The sequence below is a fragment of the Pelophylax lessonae genome, assembly GCF_965119305.1.
Source record: "Pelophylax lessonae genome assembly, chromosome: 4".
Classification (NCBI taxonomy): domain Eukaryota; kingdom Metazoa; phylum Chordata; class Amphibia; order Anura; family Ranidae; genus Pelophylax; species Pelophylax lessonae.
This window is the reverse complement of record NC_138771.1, coordinates 426,094,190-426,112,189: the sequence shown is the minus strand read 5'-3', so window position 1 is coordinate 426,112,189 and position 18,000 is coordinate 426,094,190. Positions and strand designations below refer to the sequence as shown.

General features: G+C 46.2%; 1 protein-coding gene and 1 pseudogene across 2 annotated transcripts in view; both read left to right on the top strand.

Moving 5' to 3' along the window:
* The window catches only part of LOC309553175 (histidine--tRNA ligase, cytoplasmic-like), a 246,276-nt gene that overhangs the window by 181,209 nt on the left and 47,067 nt on the right, over window positions 1–18,000 (top strand). The gene's annotated exons all lie outside the window — the stretch shown is intronic.
* The window catches only part of LOC309554608 (dead end protein homolog 1-like), a 115,113-nt pseudogene that overhangs the window by 88,188 nt on the left and 8,925 nt on the right, over window positions 1–18,000 (top strand). Inside the window, exon 4 of the transcript in view lies at window positions 12,869–13,246. The product of the transcript in view is annotated as a dead end protein homolog 1-like (transcript). The remainder of the gene's footprint in view (window positions 1–12,868; window positions 13,247–18,000) is intronic.

Below are 18,000 nucleotides of genomic sequence, written 5' to 3'. Positions count from 1 at the left end.
GGAGGGGGCTTACTGAGGGGTCTGTATTGGGAGGGGGCTTGCTGAGGGGTCTGTACTGGGAGGGGACTTACTGAGGGGTCTGTACTGGGAGGAGGCTTACTGAGGGGTCTGTACTGGGAGGGGGCTTACTGAGGGGTCTGTACTGGGAGGGGGCTTACTGTGGGGTCTGTACTGGAAGGGGGCTTACTGTGGGGTCTGTACTGGAATGGGGCTTACTGAGGGGTCTGTATTAATTACAGGATTAATTAGCTAATCAAAAAAACACTCAATTAAGCAAAAAAAATTAAATAAAAATAATTGTTAGATTAGTCGACTAATCGTAAAAATAATCGATAGATTAGTCGACAGACAAATTGATCGGTAGTTGCAGCCCTAATGTATATGTATTTATGTATGTGTGTGTATGTGTATATATAGTGTATGTATGTATGTATGCATATATATATATATATATATATATATATATATATATATATACTGTGGTGATCTAAAGTTTGGGCACCCCAGGTAAAAATTTGTATTAATGTGCATAGGGAAGCCAAGGAACGATGGAAAAATCTCCAAAAGGCATCAAATTACAGATCAGACATTCTTATGATATGTCAACAAAAGTTAGATTTTATTTCCATCATTTACACTTTCAAAATAACAGAAAAACAAAAAAATGGCATCTGTAAATGGTGTATGTGTGTGTATTATATATATATATATACTGTATATACTAGACATTAAGCCCGTTAAATTAATGGGCGCTAGAACATATGTGGTCAGAGTCCCCTTTAATAGTGTGGTCAGAGTCACCTTTAATAGTGTGGTCAGAGTCCCTTTTAATAATGTGGTCAGAGTCCTCTTTTAATAGTGTGGTCAGAGTCCCCTTTAATAGTGTGGTCACAGTCCCTTTTAATAGTGTGGTCACAGTCCCCTTTTAATAGTGTGGTCACAGTCCCCTTTTAATAGTGTGGTCACAGTCCCCTTTAATAGTTTCGTCAGAGTCCCCTTTAATAGTGTGGTCAGAGTTCCCTTTTAATAGTGTGGTCAGAGTCCCCTTTTAATAGTGTGGTCAGAGTTCCCTTTTAATAGTGTGGTCAGAGTTCCCTTTTAATAGTGTGGTCAGAGTCCCCTTTAATAGTGTGGTCAGAGTCCCCTTTAATAGAGTCAGAGTCCCCTTTAATAGTGTGGTCAGAGTCCCCTTTAATAGTGTGGTCAGAGTCCCCTTTTAATAGTGTGGTCAGAGTTCCCTTTTAATAGTGTGGTCAGAGTCCCCTTTAATAGTGTGGTCAGAGTCCCCTTTAATAGAGTCAGAGTCCCCTTTAATAGTGTGGTCAGAGTCCCCTTTAATAGTGTGGTCAGAGTCCCCTTTTAATAGTGTGGTCAGAGTCCCCTTTAATAGCGTGGTCAGAGTCCCCTTTTAATGGTGTGGTCAAAGTCCCCTTTTAATAGTGTGGTCAGAGTCCCCTTTTAATAGTGTGGTCAGAGTCCCCTTTAATAGTGTGGTCAGAGTCCCCCTTTAATAGTGTGGTCAGAGTCCCCTTTTAATAGTGCTGCCCTAACTGACTGAAGTAGGGCGGGGCTAAGTCTCTACACTCCCAACGGCTGTCTGTGGGGCACATGCGCAATAGCGCAATCCCACGGACACAGGGAAACTGGACGCAGAGACACTTGCATTTTATTAATATAGATATATATATATATATATATATATACATATTTTGCACTTTATATTTTTTACATGTTTACGGTTTCATTGCTATTGTATGTTCAAGCAATAAACTGTTTTTTTTTTCTTGTGGCTACATTTTATTCTTTTTAATTTTGAGTTTGATTACATATATTTTAGATTTTGAATTCACAATTGTGATAACAAAACAATATTTCCGGATCGGTATCGGCAGATACACAAAGCCAGGTATCGGTATCGGGACTAGAAAAGTCGGGTCGGTGCACCCCTAGTCAAGACCCCTCTTGGTATTAACCCAGGAAATCATAGGCTGGGGCGGAGAGAGAGTGATTTCCCTGTTGGCCATTCATATAAAGGGGGAAAACAACTGGGAAGTATCCCATAATTCAAGGGGAATGGGAGCTAAATCCCAGAGTATTTCAGACACTAGTCTGAAAATTCTGATGCCCAGAGGTAGACCTATCTGCCAGTCTACAGAACAAGAAGGTAAAAAGGTTCTTTTCCCTTGCACAGGAAAAAGAGATGTTGGGCTTGAATGCTCTGGCCCAAACATGGCAGTTCGAGTTGGCTTATGCCTTCCCGCCCCCAAACTCTGATTCCTCGGGTTATACAGAAGCTCAGTCGTTCCCCGGGCCTCCGCCTCCTCCTGATTGCCCCCCGGTGGCCAAGGAGGGCATGGTTTGCAACCCCTATAGCATTATTGGTAGCACCTTGAAAGCTTCCGAACCTCCCGGACTTGCTGCAGGGACCAGTTTGGCACCCCTGACTGGAGTTCTTTCAACTCACGGCCTGGTTAGCGAGCGCCAGATCCTTAAATTAAAGGGCTGTTCAGAGTGATAGATACACTCCTACTGAGCGGGAAACCAGTAACGAGAAAAATATACCTTAAAGTTTTTGGGAAACTTTTTGTACTTGGCGTAGGCAGAAGCAAGCTTCCTTCACCTGACCCCATAATCTTGGAATTTTTACAAGATGGGGTAGAAAAGGGTGTGGCGGTTAACACCCTTCGGGTACAAATAGCAGCTCTGTTTTTTTTTAGATGCAAGACTTGCGAAAGAACCTTTTAGTTAAGAGATTTTTGTTAGCCAGGGATAGAGCTACCCCTGTCACCAGAGACAGGTTCCCTCCTTGGGACCTGACTAGGGTTCTAGAGGTGTTATCTAGAAGCCCTTTTGAACCTATAGAAGAGGTTCCCTTTAAGTTTTTGGCCCTAAAACTAGCCTTCTGTTAGCGGTCACTACAGTCAGGAGAGTAGGGGATTTACAAGGTCTTTCTATTAAAGAACCATTTATGTTAATCTTCCCAGATAGGATTCTTCTCATGCCAGATCCCCTATATCTGCCCAAGGTAGCATCTTCCTTTCACAGGAAGCAGGAAATAATTTTACCATCCTTTTGTGGTAACCCTAAGAATGAAAAAGAAATTAAATTTCACTGTTTAGATGTGAGGACAGAGGACCAGGGAGTTTAGGAGATCTAATCCTCTTCTGATCCTCTACTCTGGACCAAGAAAAGGACTGCAGGCTTCAAAACCTTCAGTCTCTAGGTGTACTAGACAAGCCATTACCATGTCTTATGAGGTTTCCGGTGTTCCTGCGCCAGCAAAGCTGAAAGCACACTCAACAAGAGCCCTGGCAACATCCTGGGCCGAAAAAGCTGGAGCTTCTTGGGAACAGATCCGCAATGCAGCCACCTGGTCCAGCCATGACACGTTTCTGAAGCAATACCGAGTGGAGGTGCTGTCTCAGCAAGACCTAGCCTTCAGCTAAAAGGTTCTACAGCCAGTGGTCCCACCCTAAGGTAGGCCTATGGTTACTTTATTATCCTCTAATATGTTTGCCCTCCTGGAAGGTGAGAGGAGAAAACCGGCCGTTAGACTTACTGGTAACAGTGTTTCTACAAACCTTCCAGGATGGCAGGCCTACTTCTGTCCTGTTAAAAGGGTGAGGTAAGAATGTATACTATAGGTGGTAAGTACCTAAGCGATTGTACATCCCTTGTGAATCGGTTGGGGGAGCTACTTTTTTTACAATGGAGGGACGGGTGGGGCCCTTTAACAAGCTGTGAATTGATTGTGTTTCCTGTAGGGAGGAGCCTGTCATCTCTCATGTTTGCCGTCCTGGAAGGTTTGTAGAAACACCTTTACCGGTAAGTCCAGTTTTCTTGTACAACTTTGCTTTTCGATCGACCAGAACCATTATGAGGTCAAACCTAAATGCTTTCAGATTGTATGGCAGGCCCTTTCACTACATAGTTGAAGGTAAATCTAAAGGAAATTAAACAAAAATTGTAGGTTTATCCAGCTTAATTCACTCCCTTGTTTATCTCTTGCCTTGACTACTTCAACTCCCTCCTTATTGGCTTACCTTTTTTTTTTTTAATCAAAAACCGAGTTTATTAGACTGTGAAAAAAGTACAACAAGCACCAGAAAATAGGAGCATATAAAGGTACAAAACCACATGTACAGTAATGGACAAGCAAGGCATCAAAATACAAGAAATAAACCCAGAAAGAGAGATAAACACATCCCACACCACCCCCCCCCCTACAAAAACAAGGAAAACAAAAATAAAAACAAAAATAAAAGTAAAAAGAAACCCCCCCCCCATAGAGAGAGGATCCCCCAGAGTCCATAAAGCATCAGTCCAACAGCACAGAGAACATAACACAAAGAAAACGTGCACATGTATAACCCATCAAGTGGAACACGTTAAGGACGACTGCAGCCACCTATCCCAGATCTTATGATATCTAGCGGGGCAGCCCCGGTTAACATAAATAATCTTTTTGTAAGGCAGAGTAGCATTCACCTCGGCAATCCAGGCATTCAGTGTAGGAGGCGAGGGTTGCATCCAGCTACGCGCCAACAGCTTCCGGGCACTGAACAGTGTTTCGTGTATAAATTTCAAAGTGCTCTTAGGTACCTCTAGATCAGGAAATAAACCCAATAAACATTGCCGTGGATCCAGTGAGACCGGAGAGCCCATCTGATCGTGCAGGAACCGGACCAACTGCTGCCAGAAACAGTTAACGCGGGGACACTGCCAGATCAGGTGCTCAAAGGTTCCAGCGGAGAGCGAACATTTAGGACAGTCCGGGCTGCGGGAGAGGTCAAACTTTGCCATATGAACAGGAGTAAGATACACCCTGTGTAAAATATAGGTTTGCATCAGCCTGTCAGACATCTTAGGAGACACCAGCCTACCCACCTCCAGCACATCACTCCAGTCCTCATCATCCAATTCCCCAGCCCATTCCTCCCAGGCAGGTTTCAGAGAATACGCCAACTTCATAGCCGACGGGGTAAGAAGCAAGTCGTAAAACAACGAGATCAATTGCTTAGGTTCGTCTCCCCGAAGGATCAGAACAACATCCAACGGTTGCAACTGGGGGTAAGTACCACCAAACTGCACACGCAAAGCGTGACGCAGCTGGAGAAACCAGGAAAAACATAGTTAGGCAGTTGGAATTCGGCCTTTAGTTGATCAAATTGTTTAAGGCGGCCACCACGGAGAACATGGGAGAGCAGGTATATGCCGTGTCGTATCCAGACCTGCGGATCCGGAATCAGCAGAAGCTCCCGAAGGCTTCTATTAAACCACAAGGGAGTATCGTCGTGAAGGGGAGGGCAGCCCAGTTTCGCCGCCGCCAAGTCCCAGATCCGCTTAATGTGGAACGCATATGTGTGCCTACCAGGGCTACCAAGCGCACCCGGAAGGCTTCGCAGGATATCACAAAAGGGATGAGGGAATTGGCCAGGGGAACCAGCGCTAACCAAGGACTCAAAGCGATGCCTATCTACCTTATCGAAATAAAAGAAATGGGACAACTGCGCCGCTATATAGTATAGGCTAAGATCGGGGACCGCTAGGCCGCCAAGCTTGGTAGGGCATTTCAGGGCCCTCCAGGACAGCTTGTGCCTGGAGGAACCCCAAACAAAAGACTTCAAGATAGACTCCAGAACCCGAAAGAATTTCAACTGAATGTAAACTGGCGCATGCCAGAGAACGTATAGGATCTTAGGCAGCAAAATCATTTTAATCAAGCCAATGCGGCCCATGACGCCTAACGGTAGCCTAGACCAAACCTGTGTCTTACACTTAGTCAGCGCTATGAGGGGTTCAACATTTAGGGGTACGTAGTCCGCCAAGTCCCGAGAGACCTGAATCCCCAGGTATCTAATGGAACTAACTCTCTGCAATGGCAAAGAGGCCTGGTTCAGCGGGGGGGGGGGGGGGGGGGAAGAGATCAATAGGAAGGATCTGAGATTTGTCTCAATTGATTTTCAATCCAGAGAAGACCCCAAAGCTCTCAATGAGGCGGAGGGCAGTAGCGAGGGAAGGCCCAGAGTCAGCGAGATACAGAACCATATCATCGGCATATAAGCCCACCTTTTCATCCAATGTTCCCGAAGACAAACCAACAATACCAGGGTGGTCTCGCAGCGCCATCGCTAAAGGTTCTACCGCCAAGGCGTATAGCAGGGGGGAAATGGGGCACCCCTGCCGCGTCCCCCTAGAGAGGGGGAAGGCGACAGAGGTCCACCCATTCGCCACGACCCGCGCTCTTGGGGAGGTATAGAGTATGGAAAGCCATTTGATAAAATTGGGGCCAAAGCAACGCAAGCATTGCCACAGATATGGCCATTCAACGGAATCAAATGCCTTGGCCGCATCTAAGGAAACCACAACCCTGATACCAATCTGCGAGTGAGAAGCCTGAATATTCATATGCAACCGTCTGGTGTTAACCGCAGTGTTCTTAGCAGGCATAAATCCGGTCTGGTCCGCATGGACCAACGAGAGAATCACCTTGTTCAGATGCAGGGCTAAGATTTTGGCTAGGATTTTGACATCCGTTTGCAATAGGGATATAGGCCTATATGAACTCGGCTGACTCGGGTCCTTGCCCGGTTTGGGAATGAGCACAATAAGCGCTTCTCGCATGGAGTCCGGTAGTGTATTAGCCTTAAAGGCTGCCTGGTATAATTCAAGAAGTCTGGGGACCAACGTCTCAGAAAACGATTGGTAGAACTCAATTGGAAGTCCGTCAGATCCAGGGGCTTTAGAACGAGCAAATAGGGACAACGCAGTCACGATTTCGGTTTCCGTTATAGGGGCCTCCAGAGCCCGGAGCTGTGGGTCCGTCAGAGTAGGGAATCTGAACTGATCTAGAAACGAGGAGAGCTCCTGAGCAGAATAGTCCGCCCTAGTCGCATAAACCTCCCTGAAAAAGGCAACGAATTCGGCCGCTACAGCAGCCGGCTCCGTCACGTGCTCCCCCGAGGGGGAAAGCAAGGAGATAACAACCGGGGGCCTAGAGTCAAGGTGGGCCAAATATGCCAACAATCGACCAGGCCGTTCGCCCTGTTCAAATATTCGCTGTCTGGCAAAAAACATACAGCGTTTAGCCCTCTCAAAACAAAGTTGGTCAGTCACCCAGGATGGCAGTTTAAGATCTGCCAAGCCAGCAGGAGTGGGGGCCTCAGCATATCCAGCCTCCAACTCTTGCAGCCGGGCAAGAGCCTGAGTGTAGGACAAGTCAGAGTTGCGCTAATGACGATTAATATGCTCGCTCAGCAAGCGACAACAGTGCTTCTTAAACATGTCCCAGACAATTAAGGGGGAGGCAGTGCCCGCGTTAGAACTGAAGTAGAATTGCCATTCGCCCGCTAGCTTAGCAAGATCCGTCAAAACAGTCAGCCAGAAGGGGTTCAGTTTCCAGGTCGGGGAAGGAGTCACCACCGTCCTACGTACAGTGATGCAGTATGGAGCATGATCAGACAAAATGCGAGGGCAGAAGCTTGCCCCCAGCAATCTGGGGAGAAGATGCCGGGAAATCAGTATGAAGTCTATACGAGACATAGAGGAGTGGGAGGAGGAGAAACATGAATAAGCCCTACAGGTGGGGTACAGATGTCTCCAAGTATCCACAAGGGCAAAGTCTGCCAGGAGTCAGGCAAAGCGAGTATCACGGGAGGGGTAGGCAAAGCCTCCGGACTGTCCCAACCTATCTAGAGCTGGATTCAATACGGTATTAACCACTTGTGAAAGAAAATAGGTGCGCAGTCCTGAAGTGATGAGAAGTGAAGTGAAAGCAGCACTGAAATTTAAATTAAACGTGAGAGGATGGCAATATAGGAAACATTACCAAAGTGCGCTAACAAATAATGAACCAAGTGTTCAAAGGTACATGGATGGTATCCGGATTTATACCAAAATCATATGCATTCAGTCCAAAACAAAAGTGCAAAAACTGTGAAAAAGTCTTTCTTTTCAAATTGGAGTGAAGGTAAGGGAGTGTTGGGAGGTGGGTGGGGCCTCGTCCCAAAAAATGATCCAAAGTGATTCTCAGTGACCTGATATACACATATGGACACCCAGTGTTAGGAGTGGACTCTTACCACAATGTGGAGAGATGTGAGCATGTAGTTGGTTGTGTCTAGAAGTCTCCAACTGATCAAGCTGGCAGGGATGGCTCTCGGAATGGACCGGAACAATCAGCTGCTTCCGAAGTGGGGAGAGATCTGTAGGCTTCCAAGCAGGGGGAGATGCCAAAACAGAGCAACCCAGAGAAAAGAAGAGGACTATAGTGCATTACCTTCGACTTTAATGATAAAACGAATGAGGGTACACTTACACATTCCGGACGAACAAACAGCAAATACAGGGCGGTCGCGGGTGTCTGCAGTACAAACCGGGACCTATGACAGCACGGCTGGCTCCCCCCGACGCGTTTCCACTAACAAGTCGGCTTCTGGGATTGGACTAACCACTTGCCGACCGCCGCACGACTATCTACGTCGGCGGTCAGCCCCTCACAGGCAAACTAACGTAGGGCTACGTTGCTTGCTTGTGAGGGTCTAGGGAGTGAACGCGCGCCCCCGGAGGCGCGCTCCCGCTCCCGCGTGGTCACGGACCCCCCCGCGCGTGTGACCAGCGGACCCGATGTCCGCCGGCCACTCGGCGATCGGCGGGGGAGAGGGAGAATGTCAGGCAGCTTGTGTAAACAAGCTGCCTGTCATTCTCCTCGCTGCAAAGACACTGATCACATGGATCTACTATGTAGATCCGTTGATCAGTGTCCGTACAGCTGAAGCCACAGCCAATCACAGTAGAAAGCACGCCCCTAGGGACACACACAGCCCCTCCCTCCCAAATAAAGTTAACCCCTTCACTACCAGTGTATTTTTACAGTAACAGTGCATATATATAGCACTGATAACTGTAGAAATGTCACTGGTAACCCCAAAAGTGTCAAACATGTCAGTCAAGGGTCCGATCTGTCCGCCGCAATGTCGCAGTACCGCAAAAAAAAATCGCAGATCGCCGCCATTACGCGTTAAAAAAAAAACAACAAAAATGACAAAAATCTTTCCCTTTGTTAGTAAACGCGATAACTTTTGCGCAAACCAATCAAAATACGCTTTTTGCGATTTTTTTTACCAAACATAGGTAGCATAAAACAAATTGGCCGAAAATGTTAAAAAATTTTGATTTTTACATTTTTTTGGGGGGAATTTCATATAAAAAAATGTGAAAAATATTGTTATTTTTGCAAAATTGACGCTCTTTTTTTGTTTATAGCGCGTGATCAAAAAATCGCACAGGTGATCAAATACCACCAAAAGAAAGCTCTGTTTGTGGGAAAAAAAAGGACGCCAAATTCGTTTAGGTACAGCGTCGCACGACCACGCAATTGTCCGTTAAAGTCACGCAGTGCCGAATCGCAAAATACCCCCTGGTCGGAATGGGGGTAAAATCTTCCGGGGCTTAAGTGGTTAAAATCCCCCAACCACATGGCCGGAAAGGTCGGTGTCTAGACATGAAGGCTAACCCCTCTGCCAGGACACCCGAACAATAGGGGGGAGGCATATACCAGGCCAGTAGCAGTAGAGGGGAGTTATCAATAATAGCTTTAAGGAATACATACCGGCCCTGAGGGTCCAATTCGACCAAATGAACAGCAAAATTAACAGATTTAGCCACCAGAACTGACACGCCCCTGGAGGAAGTAGTGTGGGTAGAGTGAAACGCCCAGCCAACCCAAGGGCGTTTAAGCGCACGCTGCAGAGAGCCAGTAGCATGGGTTTCAACCAGCACAGTAACATCGGCTCGACGGCGCTTCAAATAGGAAAACACTGCGGAGCGCTTCACTCTATCCCCAAGGCCACGGACATTCCACGTCAAAAAAGTCAGGGACGCCATATGGAGACAAAAAACATATCAAAAACAGCCGTCTCCGGTGGCAAACAGGGACCCCCAGAGCCGGCAGAGCATCCATGGGCAGTTGCGTACCATAAAACAAAGAAATGGTGGTGGACAAGTGCTGTAGAACCATATAGAAAACAAATAAACAGAGGGGGGGACCTCTCAATAAAAGATAAAAAACATCACATTGCAAACATAAAACCCATTCCCACCCGGCTCTGCACAAACCCCAACTCGTGCGAGCATAAACCCTGAACAGAGTAAAAAAAGGCACAGGCATATACCAGCACGTCCTCCAGCCCCACACCTGGGCCCCAAAAAGGGGGGAGCAGGCAAGGACCGGGGGACAATACTGAACATACCGCAAAAAAGTAAAACAGTTATATGAGCAGAAAATATAAAGCAGAGTGGGAAAAACAGAAAAAAAAAACAGTAGAATGCATCCGTGCAATCTGGGGGCGATTAACTCGCTGAGTAACGTGGAGAGAGAGCAAATCCCATTCCTTAGGAACAGGATCACCGCACAGTTCAGGAAGAGCTAGGTAGACTACCCAGTATACAACAAGATCGTGCGACAGTCAGTAGTCCCAAATACCCCAAGAACATCAAGCAGGAGAAAAACAAAAAAATCAGAAAAACCTCCAGGCATAGCAGCTATAGGGCAGATGAAACATATAAAGACTCCAGACCGTAAGGGGAGGGGGGGAGGCTCTCTGCAGAAGACACAAAAAACATGGCTCACAGTCAGGATAGTGGGAAGCCCCCCCAAACCCCCCCCCCCCAAAAAAAAAGGGTAGTGCCAAAAAAAGGGAAAAAAAAACAGAAGAAAATCAAACAGTTACCAAGGAAAGCAAGGGGCCTCAGGCAGGTGCAACATTGCGGCGGTCGAGCCAGTCCATGGCCAGTGCAGGATCCTCAAAGAATTGGACGTGGTCATCCACCCGAAGGCGAGCAGGGTACAGCATAGCATACTTTAGATGTAATGCCCTCATGCGGCGTTTAACCTCCTGGAACCGGGCCCGTTGACGCTGAACTTCACTGGAGAAATCCGGAAAGATAGCCACATGTCCATTCTGATAGGGAATATTACCCTTTTCTCTGGAAAGGCGAAGGATTTTATCCCTGTCCCGGAAATTAAGGAATTTGGCAATAAATGTGCGGGCCGGGGCTCCAGATGGGGGAGGCCGCGCCGGAATACGATGGGCCCTCTCCACCGCAAACATAACAGAGAAGGAATCGCGGCCATAGGTGGTAAGAAGTAGATCCTCAAGGAAGCCAGCCGGATCATTTCCCTCAGCTCTCTCAGGCAGGCCGATGAAACGGAGGTTGCATCTGCGGAGACGATTCTCCATGTCATCCTGTTTAGAATGAAGCTGCTGCACTTGGCGACGGAGCTCCTCAGCGGAGTGCTGCAGGGGATGCAGGATGTCCTCACTGGCACTGATGCGTGTCTCTGCCTCTGTGACCCGGTCCCTCAGCTGAGACATGTCTTGCCGAATTAGAGAAATGTCGACTTTGACTTCCTCTATTTTTGAGGTGAGGGTGCTTTGGCAGAGGGAGATGGCATCCAGGACCTTAGCGGTGTCTGCCGCGGGCTTCTCAGGGGTGGAGGAAGGGCCAGCGCCATCTTGGGCCTGTGGAGAAGGCTCCTGCCGGCGGAACTTGGCGAGCTGTGCACTGGCGTCCGTGCCTCGCTTCGGAGGAGACATGACGCCCGGAGGTTCAGCGGGACTCAGGGTACCCTAAGAGGTAAGTAAATAGCGGAGATATTGCCACAGGATAGCTAAACCGGAGATCGGGTAGACGGAGCTCTCACCACATGCGACCTATCCCATCACGCTCCAGGCCACGCCCCCATTGGCTTACCTTTTACATAGGCTATCCCCTATTGAGACCATCGTGAATGCTGCTGCCAAACTTCTCCATCTTACCCAACTGTTCAGTGTGCTAATTCTTGCTGCCACTCTCCCAACAAATAAATTGAAAATACTAACATACAAAGCCATTCACAGCTCTGCCCAAGCGTTATTACAAACCTTGTCCCAGTATACTAACCTAATTGTTCTTTGTTTCTCCCAAGACCTCCTCCTCTCTAGCTCCCTTGTCACAACCTCCCATGCTCCTCTCTCTGACTTCTCCCCAGCCTACACCAATCTATCAGACTATCTCACTCTAGCCACTTTTAGGCGATCCCTGAAAACTTTTCTCTTAGAATCCTATCCGGCCCCCCCTAACAACTGTAGTTTTATTTTCTCCATCAGCTCTTCTCCCACAGCTATTACCTATTTGTATCACTTGACGGCCCTCCCCGATTGTAAACTTGAATGAGCTGGGCCCTCTGATTCCTCCTGTATTGTAACTGTACTGTCTGCCCTCACATTGTAAAGCATGTGCAAACTGTTGGAGCTATATAAATCCTGTATAATAAACCCTTGCAAAGCAATGATATGATGTGCTAGTACAGTATGCATCGCATACTAGCACATTATGAAATGCTTACCTTAGAATAAAGCCCTCCAGTGGTGCTCTGTCACCGCTGACGGGGCTTCCATCTTCACCTGGTCTTCCCTCCAGGCTCGCGGGCTCCGGCAGCTTGAATGGCCAAGCTGTGTTGACGTCACTCTCGAGCAGGAGTCACTGCTACAGCACAGTGCTCTAAAGCACATGTGCCCTTAGTCACCAGCTGCCAAGATTAAATGTATTTTCTAAACGATGCATGTTTAGGAGTCCTTCCTTTTACCTACAGGCAAGCTTTCTTATAAGCTTACCTGAAGGTAAAAATCACAAAGCAGACTTTATTTTTTTAAAAGCATTAGTCTTTTGTTTTTAATAGCTGACAGTAATACAATATGCATAAAACCACTATATGTTCCCTTAAATGTTGCCAAAATATATTATCTTGAAACATCTTTGTGTTGGCAGTAGATAACTGTAGCCTTTTAAATATCAGTTCACCAATTTCAATTTAATTTCTTTGCAGGTTCCCGTTTACTCTTTGGTTGCTGTATCCAGGTAAACTGGAGGAAGAGCTCGATAAAGAAAAGAATGTATATGAAGACCCTTTTAAAGCCTCACTCGAACATTCCTCAAATGAGCTTAAATGTGGAGCCTGCACCCAGTGGTGTGGAATGCCTTCGCCTTATCTGTGACCAGCTCGGCCTAGGTCAGCCAGTTTACCAAATTAAATTCCTCAATCTTGGCTCATGCGGATGGTTGCGGTTTTGGTATCAGGTAGTCATACCAAACTATTGTGAGCCATTTACTGGATATGCCTGGCTGATTGGTGACAAACTCATTCCAACTGACCAGTTTGAGCAAGCAAAAAGAATTGTGGCATTAAGGACACTGCCAAAACTAGGTGAGTGGTAGGTATATGGATATGAACACCTAAAACACATTGGAAGGGTTGAGTGAGGAAAGATAGGGTTTTGGTTTAGTAGCAGATTTAGGTTTATTCCATAGGTTCCAATCTTTCTGCCCTGTTGAATTAAAAGTTGTATTAGTGGTTGTAAAAGTGATTATATAAAAAAAAAAAAAAAAAAAAACAAATGCAACAACCACATCTAATGATTGGTAAGCTGCATTAGATTACATTTTTGTTTTAGTTAATTCTATAGAGCTACCCCCAAAAGGGCTGCTGGAAATTTGCTCAGGTTCTTTTCCCAGTTAGCCAGCAGCCAGGCACACGTTCAGTCACTCTTTGGCTCAATAACAAGTCAATGGTGGTGGTTGTTTTTTTTTATTTTTGAAGTAATTTGGAGTAGGGAGGGAATTGAGTGAGTGGGATACTTTAAAAATGAGAACTATGTACAAGTTGAGAACCTTTGTGAAAAGTTGAAGCAGATTTCTTTGCAATGGCAAACTGCGAACTTGGCTTGTAGGAGGAACAGTGAAAAGCAGGCTTCTTTCTTTGGTGCACCAAGAGCAGAGACCCTTCCCAGCCAATGTCCCATTTGGTCAAACCCTCTACCACAAGAGGGGTGGCAGCAGCCCAAAAGGCTCTAAGATCTCTCTCAGCAATCTGTACTCAAAAAATGTACAGGGACAGTTGGTTACCTACTTCCAAGTGACACCTTTCTCTAGGGATACCAGATTAGATCTTCAGCAGACAGCCCTTCCTTTAGATCTTTGTAGCTTAAGCATGCAGGCCAACAGGTTGCCCACCTGAGGCCTCCTAAACATCAAGCACATGTAAGCGTAGCCCTGGAGGGCAGCAGGCTCTCAGGCCTGGAACTTTTTTTGTAGGCAAAAACCCCATAAGCTGTGTCAGAATTTTTGCAGAATCCCAGCAGTCCTCAGGGCCATCCTCCATGGGACACAGTAATACTGCTATTTGCATTGCTTCACACTTATGTTCCAAAGTTCTCCAGTGTTATGGAGAACAGAGGAAACAGTCAAAATTAGCTGCAGCTGAAACACTGAGCAAACCTAACTAATCACCTGCTGCTCTGAATACAGTGAGCACAACTACATTTACCTAAAACAGCAATTGCAGCCACACTGGTTAGTGAGACTGGCTAAATTTACCTAGCCAACACAGCTCCACTGAACGCAGTGAGCCAGGACTAAATCGAAATAATCCTACCACCCATCTAGGATGGTGCTACGCCTATTTAAGAAGGGGGAAAAAACGTCAAATTTATAACTGTAGCCTGTTTTTTATGTATAGGAGATAAGCACCCCCTTGCCTTTGAGCAGTGGCAGAAGTGTTTAACTATTACTATGAATCCTAGAATTGGCTTTTAATTGGGAGAAAAGAGGTAATCTGTAGGGGGGGCGGGTTCCAGTAATTTTGTTACAAGAAAGTGTAACCCAGGTTACTCAAAGAAACCTGTTTTCATACTGATGATTAACAAGCCTAAAATGGCTGTATGCTATTGGAATAAATAGATCTACACACTGTGCATAATTAAGCAAGTTGTATTTTTGTGGATTAATTTAATTATTGAACAATTAGTGTTCTCGGTCAATCCAAAATGTTAAACCTCACACCTGAATATTTTAAGAAAGTAAAAGTGAGGTTTTGGCTTTCTTGGGAACATATCTGTGCACAAAATCAGTGACCAATCTAGCCATTCTTCTTTTCAATAGAAGCCATAAGCGTTTCATGGAGCCTGTTAGTTTCTTGATTCGTTGACGATCAACTTTTCCCCTTTTCCCCAATCGTCTTCCAGGACAGCCAATGAGAGGGAAGCACCTCCTCCAACAGGAACAGGAAACACACCTGGAACCTGGGTGAGGGAGGCCTCTGTTCTCCTGGCTTTCTTTTTGTTTCACCCACAACTTTACCTACCTGGCTCTACTGGGAGCAGCTAGTAGTATTTTCTGTAAGATGACCCTCCAAGACCACCCCTCAGACAGGAAAGTGGTAGCTTGGTTCCCTTTCTCCTTATGAGCCTAGACAAGGCCATGACTGGAAATGGCATACCCCCTTGACAGGAGCCAGCATAGGCAGCCTGGGTTCCCAGCCAGGTGTCTGGGTGCATGCACTGTATGCACTTTAGAACCTTTTTTGGCAGGGGCTTGCGCAGTAGCTACGTTGGGATTGTGTCCTGTCTGTTTCTGTGTGACCGGATGATGCACAGGCAGTAATCCTGGTAGGGGAAAAGTCATTTACAGGCACCAGAGGCTCTGGTTCCAAGCCTTTTTCAGTATAGGGGTAGGGGAAGGGCTAGCTGGTGCCTTTTTTTAAATGGCGTTTCCTTCAAGCATGGGCTGTTGGGAAGCTACAGGTGGAGGAGCTAATACTACTATAGCTCAGGCAGATACAGGCGCCCTTGGCACCAGCACGACACAGGTAAGATGGAGAGTGCTGTACCTACCTACTTTCACTTAGGTTTGCTCCTTAGTTTTCACCTAGCCTGTAATTTGTCACCTCGGGCCGCTTGAGTTGGGGTTAATGTGACAGGGCACTGTTGGGCTCTCCCTATTTACTAGGGAAGATGATGAACCTGACTAGTGCCAAGATCCCTTACTCCTGTGCTGTGGGCTGTAGGGGATCCTCAGACGGTGGATCAGGTGGGGGAATTACTGGCCCTACTACTGCTTCTCAGCTGGATTCATGTTGTGGGTCCAGCAAAAGGTCATCTTCCTCTACTTAAAGAGTTGAGGATCATGATTCTTTCTGTGAGTATAGTTGCTAAATTCCCTGGCAATAAGGGAACAAAATGAATTAAATCCTTAGGGGATATTGCATTAACTATAATTGTTTCTAATATCGATTACCTGGGTGTGGCTGCCTCACGCAGTGCAATCTTCAGTCCGTTAAATACAGCTGACAGATGCTTAATCTCCACCTGTCTCATAGAAACCTTCCATTCCCACTAGAGAGCTGGGAAGGATGAAGTGTAACCTCCTAAGCTCTTCATGGACTGGTTACATGGTTTACTTTGCCTTCAGTCGCTTAGGATCTGACTATACAAATCTCCAGTGGAGGGGTCGATCTCATGGTAAATTTGCGGCCTTTGCACAAGTCTTTTTGATCCTAAGGTTTAAGTTCTACTTCACAGGGGTCTGAGTAGTAGCCATTTTTGCTCCCCCTGTCTCAGAGCTTTCCATTCCCACTAGAGCAGAGAGGGTGAAGTGTAAACTCATAAGCTCTTGATGGAGGACTGGTTACCTGGTATACTTTGTCCTCTCTCACTTGGGATTTGACTAGATAAGCCTCAGGGAGAGGTCTGTCTCATGGAAAATGAACAGCCTTCGCACAAGTCTGTCTTTTGGGCCTAAGGTTTAATGTTATACTTTGCATCTTGGGTGTGATGTGTAGTAACCATTTTTGTGCTACTGGGTTTGCATGTGGAGCTTACTTTTTGTTACCTGGGTGTGGCTGCCTCACAGGTGTTTTGGCTTGCCTTCCTACACACAGTGCAATCTGCAGTCTGTAAACTCAGCTGGTAGAAGTTTAATCTCCGCTTGTCTTCCATTCCCACTAGTGCAGAGCTGAGAAGGAGGAAGTGTAAACTCCAGAGCTTTTGATGGACTTGTCACCTGGTGTACTATGCCTTCACTCACTTGGGATTTGACCATACATGCCTCAGTGGTTATGTGGGGTTTATATTTACCATACTGACCATCTGTGATAGAGGTCTGTCTCAGGATGAATGTACAGCCTTAGCACAAGTGTCTTTTGGGCCTAAGATTTTATATTGTACTTTGCATCTTTGGCCTGATTTGTGGTAACCATTTTTGTACTACCAGTTTTGTATGGAGAGTCACAGTATGTTTACATGGGATTCTCTCATGCCTAGACTCTGGCCAGGACCTTAAGTTCAGGTCCTAGGTTTATTTATACATTCTGCTGCTGTATTTCCCCCTTCTTACTGCCACCTGTAACCTCTAGAAGTACTCCAAAGGTTGGATATTTCTCTGGATAATCTGTTGCAGCTAAGGCAGCAGAAGAGGCTTCTGTCTTCAATGGGGCAGCAGCAGGGGTCTCCAGTAGTATCAACAGTAGATATTTAACTTTTTTTACCACAATATTTATCACACTGGTCATATTGCAAAGATATAATACATTTTATGTAATATCTCATACTGAATGTCAGCACTTGGTTTGGTCGGGTCGCAGCCAGTTACCCTGACGAGGGCTTAAAGTGTAAGGCTCCGTTCACATGTAGGCGTTTTGGGGCGTTTTTGGGGCGTTTTCTGCTCTAGGATCAGCTCTCAAAACGCCCAACAAGACAAATCCTATTCATTTTAATGGCCCCTGTTCACATCTGAGCGTTTTGAAGCTGTATACAAAACGCCCAACGCTCAAAAAAGTACATGAGCTTCTTTTTGGGCAGATTACAGGCGTTTTCCATTGATCTCTATTCAATCTAAAAACGCCTGCACAAAAATCGCGGTAAAAATCGCCGCAAAAAATCGCGGTAAAATCTCGGTAAAAAACGCGCGAAAAACGCTACGCTCAGGTGTGAATGTAGCCTAAGTGTTGTACTCATGTACTTCTGATGTCCATCCCATTCCACAGTGTTAACTATCTAGGTAGGTAATGTCTTATACAGCTTGGTAACATTTGTTTTGCAGAGTTCTGCAGCCAATTTGTGTTTTAACACTAGGACCGAGAGGCCATGTGTGGTTCCTGTGCTCTTTTGGGGTTACCCATCCTTG